Genomic DNA, 16,157 nt, shown 5'->3' with positions numbered 1-16,157 from the left:
CTGAGCCGAACGTGGCGACCCTCTTAAAGAAGCATGCGTTGGTGCAGCACTTTCTCTTCCAATCTTTGCTTTCGCAGTTGTGAGTTTTGATTCGCAGCTGAGGCCCAGTGTTGTAAAAATTCCTCCTACAAACTCAAATTCTAAGCAGGTTTTGATTTTGCTCTGTGTGCTGAGTACCGCAGTTCTTGGACAAAGCATCATAACGAGAGTCAGCATGTATAGAAAATCAGCCTGATTTTTAAATTGGCTTTAAATGCTCGTAGTCGTGCCACAGAAGAAAAGCCTCATTTGTTTTATAGCTCACAGCTAGAAACATTTAAATATTGCTGTGGGTGGTGGTGAGATCTCAGAAAAAGTTTAATCTTTAAAAACGTTTAAGTTCTTCAAAACACGGGGCTGATTTTCAGCTTTTAAGAAAGGGTCAGTGAGAGGCATGTGTTTGGTATGTATATATAGCTGTGTTATGAAATGAAATTTAAAATATTAGAGGTATAATCAGCTCTCTCTTGGACAGAAGTTTACTTCAGGAGCAAATCAAAGAGAGCAGAGTGACCCGGTCATCTGGTTGGTAGGAAACTAAGGATGGGAAGTGCTGGTGCTTGCCAGCCAGCAACAAATGAATGATAAAAACAACCAGTATATCAATTGCAGATGGTGTTTTCTTTGAAAAAGGATAATAAAAATAAAATAAATGCTACAATGAATCACCATTAATAATTAGGAGGGCTGCCTTAATAAACTCTATGAGGAAAAAATAAAAATAATATACGACGTAAAAGATTTCATCTGATTCCTTTCTGGTCTGTGTTCTTCCTCCACGCGCAATCTGTCTTGGCATAAATGCGTGGGAACCTACACTACTCATCTTTCCAAAAATGGGAGCTTTTGAGCTAAAACTGGTCCACTGTGGAGAATTTGTTTTTAACGTAAACCCCTAAGGAATTAAGAGGAGCGCAAACTGGGGCTGAAAGATGAGAGATGTTCATGGAGCTGATTGAACACGTGTTTTTTGTTCCAAATAAATAACATTTCACTGCAGACAATGACGGCATTTCTGACATGTCATGAACAGGAGCTATTATGTAGGTGGGTTGCAAAGCAGCTTACAGAAGATGCTACAGGCATGGGCAGGACAGCTGAATGTTTAGGAGATGACCTAAGTGGAGCCATCAGCTGATGTGAGCTGGTATTAAAATAAGCTGCTGTCAGATCTTGCAGTGGGATTGTGGTTGAGCTCGACTGCATGAAGTAATATTACGCACAAACAGAAATGAATGAATAACAATAATAATTTGTAGAACACGCATCTGCATGTTGTCCTCCTGTTTCTGTGTTTAATCACAGCCGAGAAGAACTTCATTTAAACTGTGATAAGAAGAATTTTTCTGACTTACTACTGTATGTTTTGACAGCATGTCCACACCAGTTTCGACTATAAAGAAAATATCCTTTATTTAACTTCAAGAAAACCTGAAGGTTCTCAGGATTTTCCGCATCTGCAAGTCTTTCAGGTTCAGTCTCAGTTTCTTTGTCTGATCTGTGATTTAAAGGAAGTTTTGAGGTCTCTTGCTATTCCTCGACCCAGTAAAAGAACATGACTTGAAGTGATAGCTCTTCTGTTGTTTGAAGCTTCTGATATGCTGATTGGATGGTAAACAAGAAATAGCAGCTGTTTCTTTCATTTCTGCTGAGACAGAGAGAGACGGGCAATTTAAGACAATGTGCTGTCATGTAAATTTAAGCCTGTGTCGCCATAAATATCATATGGATTAGACAGCTGGAGCTCTGTTTTACTCTTTTAGCTTTCTACTCTGGTTTCGCGGGGTTTCCTCTGTAAAGTCATTTCCTCTGACAGCGCTGGAATTATTTCTATTTTTTCACAGCTTTTCTGCATTTTCTTTTGCCCTTAGGGCGTGATCCTGCAGCATCCAGCGGCCTGTAGGGAAAAGAACTAGAGAACCATGAAAGTCAGGCTGAAATGCAGCCCAACAGATGGACGTAATGATAAAATTAGAAAAAGTCAAATGGCTCCTTTAAAGCAGCTGTTTTGTCTCTGGCATCAGAACCTGCACAGGAGTGTTTTAAGAAGTACAAACCACACATTTGGAAACACGATCTCGATCTCAGATCTGTGGCTCAACTCAAGTGAACGTTTCTCTACTGAAAATACGATCGAAACCCTCGAGTAAAAGATTTTCCTGATTTTGCCAGTTTGTTTCTATGAAATTCACAGGCACTGTTTCTATGGGAAAATATCTGCATAAAATATGGTTTAGGTTAGCCAGTGAACCTTACTAAGCTTAATGGAAGATCCTCCAGTGTGAGCTGCTGATTTCAGGACATAATTTAAATATGGGCTCCACTAAAAATCACGTCCTAAACAGTGTCGACCCCAAACACCTTAAGCCTCTAACACCAAGTGTATCATGTTAGACAAGTAGGGCTGTTCGATATAACGATATAAAACGTCTATCGTTTGTTTTGTGGTGTCACAAAATAAACTGTTTACAGCAATGTTTTAAATCGTTTTGATGGTCACTGTCACTTTCTCTTATAATTAAAAATAACCACACTACAGACAGACAAGCGACTGCTTTTATGCGTTGTCGTTAGCAACGTGGCTCCGCCATCCACTTGTTTTCCACATAAACCTTTCACAATAAAGCTGAAGAGCCTGTTGAGATTTTTCAAAATAAAATGAATCACGTTAAATAGTATGCAGAGTGTTTACCGATGAGAAGCAAAAAAGAGCCGTCAGGTGCTTAAAAGTAAACCTTAGAAAACGCTTTTCCTCGCAGCACGCCGTGTAATAAATACTGACAAAGAAAATGGCGTCCGTTTTAACTAACTTATGTCTATGTATGGCTACATGCATCAGTCAAAACACTCGACTCCAGACACACGACGTCCAGCTGCAAACACTTCACGCAAGTCGAGCTGCCCGAGATTCACAGAATTTACAGAAAATGTAACATTTTTGTGATTTATATCGTTGTCGGGACGATAAATGTCTTATATCGGGATATGAGATTTTGGTCATATCGCACAGCCCTATGCATGAGTTTTTCAGACCTCGACATCATCAGTGTGGTTTTTCAATGCTAACCCGCTTATATGTTTTTATTTGTTTAAGATAAACTGTGAGGAAATAAACTAAAGAAAATATTGGATACAGCAAAAACTGATACAAATTGATTTTTTAATTATTAGTTTTCCTGTTTATATCATGTAAAAACGCAGTTATCATAATCTGTTTCTGCACAAACTTCGATACGAGGTATAAGTCATTAGGCTGTAGCAGTCTAGCCAGAAGACTTTATTGAAATGAGACACATCGTCCTGGGCTAACATGCACGGCAAACTGTGAGCTGATTGGCCAGGCTTTGCTGTTGATTGTGATGTGATAACTGCAGGCTGGTTTTTTAAAAAATGTTTGCATGCACAAACTGGTTTCCTTCACGGTGGTCAGCAGCAGCTGAAGGAAGGCACCGAATTTCAAAACACGTTTCTTTAAGAATTTAGAGTCCCAGGACTATGAATGCGCGTAGGTTGATGTAAAATTTAATAGAGTTATTGATTATGAATAAAAATGTGCCTGGAGGGAAGTTTTGATGATCCACAGCCTTCTGCGTGCCTGTCTGTCCGTCTCCCTCTCAGTCCGTGTCTCTGACGGATGCTCTGTCTCTCTGTATGCTTTCCTGTCTGTCGGTCCGTCACACTGTGCTGAATAATTCACTACAGCCCTTGAGGGAGCTGCCAATCACATTTCCAGTGTCTGTGTATGTATGTGTCAAGAGATCTTGCATTTCCTGATAGGTGCCCCTGTCACCCGATCCCCCTCTGTCACTTGCAGTCCTCCCTTTCTCTCTTCACGCTGTTTCTGCTTTAACTTTTAATTGTTCCCCTAAAATCCACACAGATGGGGGAAGAAGCTGGACGAGGGGTTGCATTTAAAGTTCAGAAGATCTTACACATGTTTTTCACCCCTCCCTAATCGTCCTCCGAGTGTGTTTGCATATCTGGGACAGCACATGTAGTTAGCGCATGCTCTGTGAGCGCGTGCTGCGGCGATGCATGCCGTTACCATGTGCCCTGCAGGTATGGATGCATGAAGAATGTGAAGAATATGTATGTATGATGAATTCTGATGTTAAATGAAAGCATGCTCACAAACACACTGTATACCATCTCTCATATAAATATATTTACATCACTAATTCTGCAACCAACTAACGTCTCCTCACTTTCAAACCAAACCTGCACGCTCTTATTGACGGATTCTGACATCCCAGCAGCGGCGAGGAAATATCGAAGGAATTACAAACAGCAGCTTACATGCTGCACTTAATTTATTTGTTGTTTGGGCTTTTTTTGATGAACATTTGTGACATGCAACATGTTCATCTGTAACCCTGCAAAGCCACAAGAAGCACTGAGCAGATGAAGGGAGATGCCACGTTAGGGTTGCAGAAGAAGCAGATGATGGATTTATAGCTGAGGGAAATGATCAGTGAAAACAGCCAAGATGTTGAAAAACAATTTTAAACCAAGCAAACCCAGACTTGTGTCCAAAACACACTGAAAATTCAGGCGCGTTGTGTACCTTCTTCAATGAATAAAACCTCTGTTTTTGTCTTTAATCTCAAGTTTAAAACATTGATGGAAACATTTAATTTGCAAGAATCAGACTGCACAGAAGTGCATGGATATACAGTGGATTTTTATTTCTTAGATGCTGAAACATAACCGATTTTTATTAAAAAAAAAAAAACCTTTTTAAATCTTAACTTTGTGTAGTCGTTAGTGTTGAAACATGCATAGTCGAGCTTGGTCTCTCCTAAAAAACTAGTATTTCAGTTTTAAACCAACCACTTGCTTTAAAACTGAAACAGCTGCATGTAAAATGTGCACCAGTGTCTCTACTAGTTGGAACCCTGGAGATGGAAATGTTCAAACATGTATTAAATATTGTAAAGCGGTGTTTTTCATGACCTTTAATAACCCCAACAAATGATTTCTATCCCTTAATCAAACCAGAGATTTCTCCCAAAATTCAGCCCAAGCTTTCAGCCAACAGCATGTTCATATCACCACAACGGGCCTGCTTCCTACTATACAAGTTGTTGGTCCTTTAGCCGAACACCACAAATTGAAGCCTCTATTTTCAGATTTTTGGTGATTATTCTCAAACCCAGAAGTGACAACATTTGGACAAAAGCATGGAATGCTAAATTAGCGGCTAATGGGAGGCAGCTTATTTAGCACATTGCATCCATAAACTCTACGAGTGCATCACACAGACACGGAGAGTTGCTAATTAGTGCTAAGTGAAATACAAATAAAATTGAACTCAGCAAAACTGGATCACATATTTCTTGGACAGGCTGTTAATTAACCACACAGCAAGCCATGTTTTGTCAGATAATTGCATATTATTGACCATAAGCACAATTAAGCGCTCCGGCTCAGTGACTGGAACTGGCTGAGGTGATGCCTGTGAGACAGATACCAGCTACAGAGCCTGTTTCAGCATTCCCCTGTCATTCAGAGCGGTCACGCCTTTAGCTTTAATAACTTTAAGCCTTAATGAAATTTGTGAGTTATAAATATGTTCCACCTCCATACATTAGGTGTAGAAACTTAATTGTTTGCAAGCAGGCTGTAAATAAGTTTACATTTTAATATTGAAGTTCATAAGAAACAACTAATGTTTGGAGCGTTCCTCAAGTGGCGAGATGAGGAACTGCAGTTTGCTGCATGTGTTTCAGGAAAAAGGTAGATGGGTTATTTGAGATTGTAGGGACAAACTAGCAGGATGATCATTTCACTGCTGGACTTATTGACATTTTTGGTCAGAAGAAAAACAACAAAAACAAGGATATATGGGTACAACAGATGTCAAATTCACATTATTGCAATTCTTTACGACCGAATCGACCGCAGAGTTCAGTGTAATAACGTCGCGGGCAGAGTTTTCAGCTTACTGAACAGTGAACCATCTCACTGCTTGCTCTGAGCCTCAGAGCTGCTGTAATGACCCAGTTTCTCCTCAGGGATCACAAAAGTTCATCTAGTTTTACAGCCTTTTGCTGTAAATTAACGGCTCAGCCAGAATATCTCCACTTTAGTGTTTGAATAAGATCTTTATCGGCTGATAGACTGGGAAAGGCAGACTGTATTTTATCTTTTTTTCTTCTTTTTTTGCAAGACACTGGAGGGTTTATAGTTTGAGTCAGTTTAAGCCCGACTGTTGGGGAGTACACGTCTCCCTTGTGAGCTTTATGGCTGCATCAACAAGCCTTGCTTAGCGGCCTTTAATCTTTCTGACCAATGCTTGGACTCTGTTGGTGAACACTTAAAACAGTATATATCTCAAAGGCAATTTCTTTAATCTGCTTCACACTGGGTTACAGGATATAGACATGTGGAGTAAAGGGAACATTATCACTTGGAATTATGTTCATATTGAACCTAATAATTTACATTTAGCGTCAACATTTAGACCCAGAAAGAAAAAAACTTGGCATTAGGGCTTCATTTAATCTATGAAATGGAAGTGGAAACCTCAGGGCTGAAAACTGAAGCCAGCATATAAGTGCCAAAAACTGTCCCCCTTATATACTCCCATGTTAAAAATATCGTCCATTAGAGCAGAATAATTTACAGGCCCGGACAAAAAAAAGCTTTGGCCATTTTCCCCTTTGTGACAAGTGACGTGGGTGAATTTTTATGACTCGCCCTCTTGAACTGCAATAAAGCTTAAAGTTAAGAATGCCGATGCAGACGTCTGCAGGTTTCAACGTCACCGCTCTTAAAGTCACTGAACTGGACCTTCTCATTCGTGTTTGCGGTGTTGGTGTCTTATGGAGCCTTTTTAGTGCAAATATCACACTAATGATATTACCTGCACCAACAGGCCATCAAATACATCTGTCCTCCAGTTTTGTTGAGTGGTTTGCATGTAATATATTAATTCCCATATATTTTATGTAAATTATAGTATATTTACAATATAAATCGCCTTGAAGTGACTGTTGTTGTGATATAATACACCCCAAAACAGGGTGATATCTGCAGGACAGTGGCCCTTGAGGCCTGGAGTTCCCCACCCCTGATGTACAGACTATGATGAAAGCATAGACATGAGTGTGGAGGTGCATGTAGCCACAGTGATGTCACCCGTTATGAAACCTCAAGTTCAGCATTGTGACTCTTGGCGTTTTGGTGTTTGGAAACCAAACGTTATGAAGGAGTCTAAGGAGTTTCGAAAGAAAAGCGTCTGGACTTCTTTAAGTTGCTTGAAGACGTTTCACCTCTCATCCGAGAAGCTTCTTCAGTTCTAAGGTCAAATGGTGGAGAGTCCCAGATTTAAACCCAGTGGAAATTTCTCCCCAAAGAGGGACAAAGGACCCCCTGATGATCCTCTAATCACATGAGCCAAGGTGTGAAAACGGGTGTGGGTCACAATCAGCCAGGGTTTCGGGTGAGCTCATTGTGAAACCTGGACCCACCCTATCATGTGATTTCCTGAGGTCAGATGGCCCAGGATGTGAGTGGGCGTTAAGGCGTCTGGGAAGGATCTCAAAACTGGATTATAGATGGCAGACAGTTGGTGTGTCGTATGAAGGAGTCTTTTGCGTTGCCCCCTGTTGGCCACTAGAATAAATGCAGATTTAAGGCACTTTTTATGGTTTTATGTTATATAGTGAAAAGTGCTGGAAATTCCCCTGGTAAGCACCAAAATGTAGAATTAGTGAAATTAATTAACATTTCAGAACTGAGTTGACCTTCTTTGATCTCATGATTATCTGTTTTTTTTTTTTTTTTTTTTTTTTACCCCAAACAGATAAGAGTCATTTCCTACAGCTGCTGGATGTTTCTCATAAACATGAATATAAGCATGTTTACGCACGTGTTTTTTGGAAGGAAGAAAAAGAGTGTAATTATTTAACAATAATACATTTTGTTAAACTGAAACGCAGATGTATCATCAGGTAAATAGCAGCTGAACTCCAAATGTCATCAACGAATTACTGAAGCACTAAATTTAGCCATGAGCTCAAAACATCCTCCTGTCCATCTTTTGTTGTCTGCTTGTCGGATCTGCTGTTTTAATGTGAACATCCCTGCTTCTCTTTATTGTGTCAGCGTGGGTTAACCGCCCAAAACCGATGATCGATGCTCGGACAAATGGGGGGATGCATATAGATAAATGGGCGCGTATCTATATATGCAGATAGATGGTGTAATCTGGGACAGGACATGGACTCGGGCCTGCACAGGGTTTGTTAGTTCTTCTCTGCGTGCGCTTCAGTGGTGCATGTTATTAGCATGTACCCTGCAGGTGCACACACACGCGCACGCACGCACATAGACACACAGATTTTTCTTTCACTTTTGGTCTCTCCCTTTCCTTCGTTCATACAAACACATTCAGACACGTTCTCCTCGAGTGTGTGAACTTTATGTTCAAAGCCCAGAGGAACAGTTGTATCGCTGTGGATTCTAGTTTTCTCTTTCTGAGCTCTCTGAACTCGCACACTCTCTGATCTGTCTCTCCGGATTTTCCTCTGCGCGGCTGTGTGTTCGCGTTCGAGAGGAAAGTCCTCCAAATGTGAGGACCTTTTGTCTTTCCAGAGATCATTTTTGGGCTTCAATCAGTTCCGAATTCAATTTTTGACATTTTATCAAGTTTTCATTTTGCTTCTCATTGAACACTTTAATGACAATAATAATTCTGTTTGTATGCACTGAAGGATTTGCATTTGATGCTATGCTCCCAGGTTAGTAACCACTTTCCTCTCAGAAGCGATGCATTTAGTGTTTTGATTCCATCTTTAGAAATAGAAAATCTAGCACATGATGCACTTTGTTCTTGTTCAAGCTTTCTTGTGAACCTGCATTCGTCTGGTCTACTCTTGCTAAAGTAACAGATGAAGAGGAAGGTAAAACTTTTTTTGTCTAAAAATTCTGCCACCAGCTCTCCTTGCTTCTACACTGACATGGCCTCTGATGTTATCCAAAGTTTGCAACTAGCAGTGAAGCTACGTGTTAACTATTCAAGTTGTTTTTAAAACTGAGACATTTTTAAAAATATTTGATATTTCTCACCTGGTTCTTAATGATTTGGAAGAGCACAAATACACAACACTGTGAAATTACTTTATTTCCCATTGGTTGACTCATGTGGGAGTGGGTTGGTACCTGTAACACTGACATTAGGAGACACTGAAGGAAACCTGATTCAGGTGGAATATGTCGAAAGCTGTGCAATTTTTTTTTCAGTCGCGTTATTCAGCTCCTGCTCAAACTCTGAAGTTCGTAGGTCACGACGCATGGTCTCTTCAACAGTGCGATACTCTCACGAGGGGCGACCAGGATTTCAAACAGGTTTGATTTTCTTGCGACCATACGATTGCTGATCGGGAGCTGGTTGTGAGGTGTTAATTGCTTCTCGTGTATGCTACACGATGTACGACACGCGATTAAGGTGAAAATCATACCACGGCAAGGCGTCTGCCCCTTTAACCTGTACCGTCATCTGATGGATGTTTTTTTTTATCATCTCATTGATACTTTTCTGCGTTCATAAGAATCCCTACTCCTCCTAGAGCCATTCTGTGAAACATGCACACAATGATCTCCTCACCCAAACTGTGCAGCTCACATTTGTTTTACTCAGTGGATTTTATTCTCATTAGTTTATCCAGTACAGCCAAAAGATTCTGTACTTCACCCATTACAGTCACCCGTGAGTTGTGGATTCTGAGCTACTGTGTGGTTGTTACAGCGGTTAACACATTTGCCTTAAATGTGACCGATCTCCCAGCCTCAGGCCAGTGCTGGTCCCAGTCCTGGATAAATTGGAGGGTTGTACCAGGAAAGGGATCTGGTGTAAAATCTGTGCCAAAGCAAATATGAGGATTCATCCTCTGTGGTGACAGAACAGGAGCAGACACACATGCTATTATACTGTTACTTCATCTCTATAAACAGGTTTGTTGTTTTCCTGCATGCTGTAGAACTATGTCTATAAAATACAGGTGCATTTTCCCATATAACCCAAGTTTAGCCTTTTTCCTCCTTTTGTCACTATAACAGGGGATCATTTTTCCCCGCTATGACCTTTCCGACTACTGCATGCCCACTAAAGGGATTGTATTCAACATTAACAACCAACTTGAAGATGAATGCTGGCCAAAAGTCATTACTCACCACAGGATTATTGGTGGCTACACTTTAATACTGTTCTTTGCCTCTGTGCCACACAAACACTGGAAGCCAGATCACACATCCACAATAAACAAAATCTAAAACATAAATGGAAAAAACCAAAAACATAGCACTTCTAAATGAATCATGCGACTGTCCGTTATTCCCGGGTTGCTACAATATTTCATGCCTAGTTTTTGATTTCTCTTTATCGATTGCATGCTAAATGAGGTAGTCGGTGCAACAAGGCTGTAGGGTAGAGTCGAGCAAAACAGTTAGACTGAAGTCTGTGTGAGCTGAAAAAACAACTTACACATTACATGAACTTGCTATTCGAGTTCCACACTGATGCCTGTTGGTTTATTATTCTGTCATCATGCATCAGTATAAGAAAGCTTGTCATGTCTTTAAATAATTTGAACAGTTTAATCTAGGGCTAGGCCATATCATACCGTTCACGGTAACACCGGTATAAAGTTGGGCAACGATAAGAAAACTAAATATCGCGATAGAATATGGGTAAAACGTGCATGCGCAGTGCCTTTGTTTTCATACGCACATGGAGGGAAAAGCGTGCTGGCGACGCAGAATGAGAAGGGCGAAAGCGGATCGTTGAATGAAACGGATGAACCAGAATTGGTTTGTAAAAATGCTGCAGCTTCAGTGGTGTGGAACTGGTTTGGCTTTCATCCGTCAGATACACAACAAAGCACTATTTTTGGTAGAGCATGCTAGCGGGGCGTCGTTATTACCGTGTTTCTTGGAAAATACGGCACACTTAAAATCAATCCTTTGATTTTTCTGAAAATCGACAGAGCCCCTTATAATCCCGTGTGCCTTATGTATGAATTCTGGTTGTGTTTACTGACCTCGAAACGATTTTATGTCGTACATGGCGCTCGAAAATCTGTCAAATGTTTTAGTACGACTTTGCTAAGCTACGAAGCCGCACCGCTTGATGGATTGTCGGAGCATTACGGCTATCGTAGGCAGGAGCCTCGCGGAGAAGGCTACAATGCGGTAATATTACGGTATTGTGTGTGTATAACCTCTTTAAGTTTTGTGGATATTATACATGGTTATGCTGAGGATATGTCGGCCAATTTCCACTGGAAATGCCTTTTGGTTAAACTGTCAGCAAGGAATTTGCATTTGCACTGTTAAATTTTTATATAACTTTAATGCACATAAAAAACAGCTGCTTGTTTAAGTGAAAATACATTGATGGGGTTTTTTTTGCACTAATAAAGTTGTGGAGTTGTAAAGTATTTTGTCTAGTGTCAATTATATCGTCAGTTATATCGTTATCGCAAATTTTCAAATGTATATCGTGATATTGGTCATATCGCCCTGCTCTAGTTTAATCATTATGTAATATGAAAAAGTATAAAATGCTCGCTGATGTGAGGCACATACACGCGGTGCATACACGACTGGAGCGTCTCAGGTTCATTTCAGGCACCATCTCCACACACAGTAACCTTAATCACAGCAGCTTTATCACATTTTGAACCACCGTGTTGCGTTTTCTGGCTAATTGCCCATTGCTCTTGGCCCACTGCGACCTTCGTTTTGTTCAACAGTGGCGCAGACCGAGAAATAATAGAGTTATAATAATACTGTTAAGCTTAGCCCGTGCAACCCCGAACCCTCTATTAGAACTCATGAGCTCATGTTACTGAAATAAAACATGAAAGAGATCTGATGTAATGCTACCAGCAACTGCTGCATTTGGCCCCGAGTCTTTGAGCATAGTCCTAACAGTCTAGACAGCCTCGCTTCACAGAGAAACAGTTGTATAAAGTGTTGATTTAATTTTGCATATCAACCGTATGATAGTGAAGAATAAAGGAAGCAGAGTATATCTGCTGTAACTGACCTCGGTCTCCTGAGATAATGAATCAGCTGTTGCATCTCGCGGTAGATATTCGCAGATGTTTCTCAGCTTTATTGGAGGTAATGTGTTCGGATCTGAATGTAACGGACTGAATGAATGATTTCAAGGTTTCCTACGACAGCCGCGGTGTAAGAGAGTAAAATGGTGATTGTGTTTGACAGAGGCAGACTGTAAAAGATGAACTTAAATATTTAGACACATTTGGAGTATGGATCTAAGAAGAGCGATGCTGACCTGTTAGTTGGTCTTTGACTGAAATATCTCAGTAACTATTACGCAGGAGGTTATGACAGTGTCTCATAAGGGCTTAGCTAATGTTCGTGACGGGGAAGGGACACATAAAAGTTAGCAATGAGTCTTCAGTGACTCTAATTCTTCTTTTTATATTCAACTCTGCTGTCTTGGAGAGAAGTTGTTTTGCTTTGCAGCCTCTGAGAGTTTGATGTAGCAGCACGTGGACCACTTCTCCAACTGCTGCTGGTTTAGAACAACAGCTACCGTCACCAGCTGCAGTCGAGGACAGAGACGTTGGAGGATGTTCATGAGAATCTCACTGAGGAAGCAGCTAATGATATTAAGGAGTGCCACAACACTGGTAGAGAACACAGGAGATTGGTATGACTGTGCTAGCAGATTAGCAGCAACTGATCTGTCAAAATAAGAGTGGTTTTCCCCCCAGAGGGACAGAAAAATTAAAAACAATGACTCTCCAGTGAAACATGCAATCAAATGTGTGCCATTTGTGGTCCTCAGATGATGAAGATCAGGGAGTTTCCCTGTAGCACCAACTGTTTAGTGGACTTTACAGTAAAATGTTTTCAGATCTGTTGTAAAATTGACAGTGACATCAGGGTTCTCATAAGAGTAAGTAAGTAAGTAAGTAAGTAAGTAAAATTTATTTATATAGCACTTTTTAAGACAAGAAGCTGTTACAAAGTGCTTCACATGGAACATGAACATTACCCAAATGCCTGTCTAAACAGATGTGTTTCAAGCTGTTTTTTAAAAGAAGCCACAGTGTCGATGGTGCGTAGAGGGGGGGGGTTGTAAACCGTTCCACAGTATTGGAGCCAGGGTTTGAAAAGCGTGATCCCCCTTCGTTTTCAAACGGGTCCGTGGAATAGACAGAAGACCACAATCAGTGGATCTAAGAGTCCGCTTTGGAGAGTAGGGTTGGAGAAGCTCCGTGATATAGGTGGGGGCCTCACCTTGTAGAGACATAAACATAAAGGTGAGGATTTTAAACTTATATCTATACCCAACTGGAAGCCAGTGCAAGGATTTTAGTATAGGAGTGATATGGGAAAATTTATTACTGTGGGTTACAAGCCTTGCTGCAGCATTTTGAACCGCTTGGAGCCGATTTAGTGAAGCCTTAGATACACAGGAGAAGAGTGCATTACAATAGTCTAGCCGGGAGGAAATGAAGGTGTGGACAAGCATCTCCAGTTCAGTTGTGGAGACAATAGTCCTGAGTTTGGCAATATTTCTTAAATGAAAAAAGCAGGAGCAGGTCACAGATTTAATATGAGCGTCGAAAGACAGAGATTGATCGAAAATTATCCCAAGATTCCGAGCAGTAGTTTTTATCGAGGATGAAAAGGCACCCAGATGTTGACTAATTTGGGCCTTGATATTCTCTGGAACAAGGATTAAGCACTCGGTCTTGTCTGCGTTCAGCTGCAAAAAATTGTTTGTCATCCAAACATTAATTTCCTTAAGACAGTCCATAAGAGTGGATAGCTTGTCTAATTCCCAAGGTTTAAAGGGGATGTATAATTGGATGTTGTCTGCATACAGATGGTAGGAAATATTTTTGAAACCGCTAATGATCCGGCCTAAAGGAAGAATATATAGTGAAAATAACAGGGGGCTTAAAACCGAACCTTGTGGGACTCCACATAGAAACTTAGCCGCATCTGATCGGAAGTTTCCCACTGAAACTAAAAGCGTTCTATCCTCCAGAAATGAGGTGAACCACTTTAGGACAGATCCAGATATCCCTACCATAAGATTTAAGTGATGGATTAAGATCTGATGGTCAACGGTATCAAAGGCTGAGCTAAGGTCCAGAAGAACTAGGACTGAGCAATCACCCCTGTCTGCAGCCATCAAGAGGTCATTTGTGACTTTCAGGAGAGCTGTTTCTGTAGAGTGTAACTTTCTAAAACCCGATTGAAATTTATCAAGAATATTATGCTTCTCCAGCGCTTTCTTTACTTGTAGCCAAACGACTTTTTCTAAGATTTTAGAGATAAAAGGAAGTTTTGAGATGGGCCTGAAGCTTGACTGAAGTGTTGGATCCAGGTTAGGCTTTTTCAGCAAAGGTTGAATAACCCCCTGTTTAAAGCACCTGGGGACAGAGCCAGATAGCAAGGAACAGTTTATCAGCGTGACTACAGAGGGCCCGATGGTATCAAAAACTTTACAAAATAAATGAGTAGGTAAGACATCAGCTGAACTTGTTGAGGGTTTCAAGTGGGTCAGTATTTCCGATAGATCTTTTAAAGAAACTGGGAGGAAAGATTCCATAATTATGGCGTTTGGAAGATCATGGTTGGTGGGGTTACCTAAGGGAGTTATGTTACCTCTTAGGCAACTAATCTTATCTTGAAAAATTTTTAAGAATTCACTACAGTCCTTATCTGAAAAGACAGGTGTACATGGCATTAGGGGGGAGACAATGCTACTCACTGTATCAAAGACAACTTTAGGATTTCTTTTTCCTACTGCAAGTAGTTGGGAGAAATAAGTGGCTCTTGAGTCTTTCACCATGTCATTAAAGGTAGATAATAGTTCTTTTAAGTGGAGCTTATGAACCTCAAGTTTTGTGATTTTCCACAGGCGCTCAGTTTTACGGCACATTCGCCTAAAGCTTCTGTGAACCAGGGCGGGCATTTAACTTGGTGCCTTTCCTGATTTTAAGAGGAGCCACTTTATCTAGAATTTTTTGACATTGCGAGTTGAAGGAGGCCACCTGCTGATCTATATCATCTGTTTCAGATAAATTGTTATCAAACAATTCCATAAATTCTTCTACCACAGAGTCGTTAATAAATCGTGAACGCTTCATATAAACAGAGGGTAGAGTGTCACAGGTAAAAGAGAGATCAAATAAAAGATATTTATGATCACTAATAAAAATGTCTCTGCAATGAACTGGGCCGATATCCAGACCCAGTGATAAAATTAGGTCCAGGGTGTGGCCACCGCTGTGTGTTGGCCCAGTCACATGTTGGGCAAGTTTAAAAGAGTCTAAGAGAGTGAGAAAATCAGAAGCAGCGTGACATGAACTGTCATCAACATGAAAATTAAAATCCCCCAGCAGAAGGATTATTTCCAGCTTGATGGTAGAGGATAGAAAATCCCCAAACTCCACTAAGAAACTCCTGGCTAGTCCCGGTGGCCTATAGATTAAAATCACATAAAAGGGATGAGTCCTATTGATCTTCATCATCTTAATCTCAAAGGAGATAAAGGAAGGGGTCTTCACCAGCCGACAGAAAAAGGAGTTTCTAGCAATAACTGCCAACCCACCGCCACGTCCTGAAAGACGCGGTGTGGTTAGGCACTTACAGTCTGCTGGGCACAGTTCATTGAAATGAACAAATTCCATATTCCGCTGCCAAGTTTCAGTTAGGAACATAAAGTCCAAGTTATTCCTAATAAAAAGGTCATTGAGAACAAATGCCTTATTTGAGATCGAACGGCAATTTAATAGGGCCATGTTAATCGGCGGTGCTGGAGCATCACTATTTACACTCTGAGGGGCTTGGCGCAGGTTCGTACTGCACACTCCTCGGGATTTCTTACCGTTTGGTATAATCCGTGGGACAATGAGATGGTCACTCACATGGTCTGAGAAAACTGTTCTCAGACACGGCGTCCTGACGAAGCCCGTGCGGGGAAGCCGTGCATTTAGCTGGAGGTCCGTCTTAGCAAAAACATCCAATGTTGAGAGCTCCAAGCAGGACGTTAAATCAGCGGTACTCCTATATTTCCGTAATCTCACTTGGATGCCCGCTCTCCTTCCTCGTCTTCTCTGACG

General features: G+C 40.9%; 1 protein-coding gene across 1 annotated transcript in view; it reads left to right on the top strand.

Annotated features, from left to right (window-relative positions):
- The window catches only part of xkr7b (XK, Kell blood group complex subunit-related family, member 7b), a 108,523-nt gene that overhangs the window by 8,726 nt on the left and 83,640 nt on the right, over window positions 1–16,157 (top strand). The window lies entirely within an intron of this gene.

Source organism: Perissodus microlepis, chromosome 20 (assembly GCF_051167445.1).
Source record: "Perissodus microlepis isolate ML-2025 ecotype Zambia chromosome 20, ASM5116744v1, whole genome shotgun sequence".
Taxonomy (NCBI): domain Eukaryota; kingdom Metazoa; phylum Chordata; class Actinopteri; order Cichliformes; family Cichlidae; genus Perissodus; species Perissodus microlepis.
The sequence above is the reverse complement of the archived record's forward strand: the minus strand, read 5'-3'. Positions and strand labels throughout refer to the sequence as shown.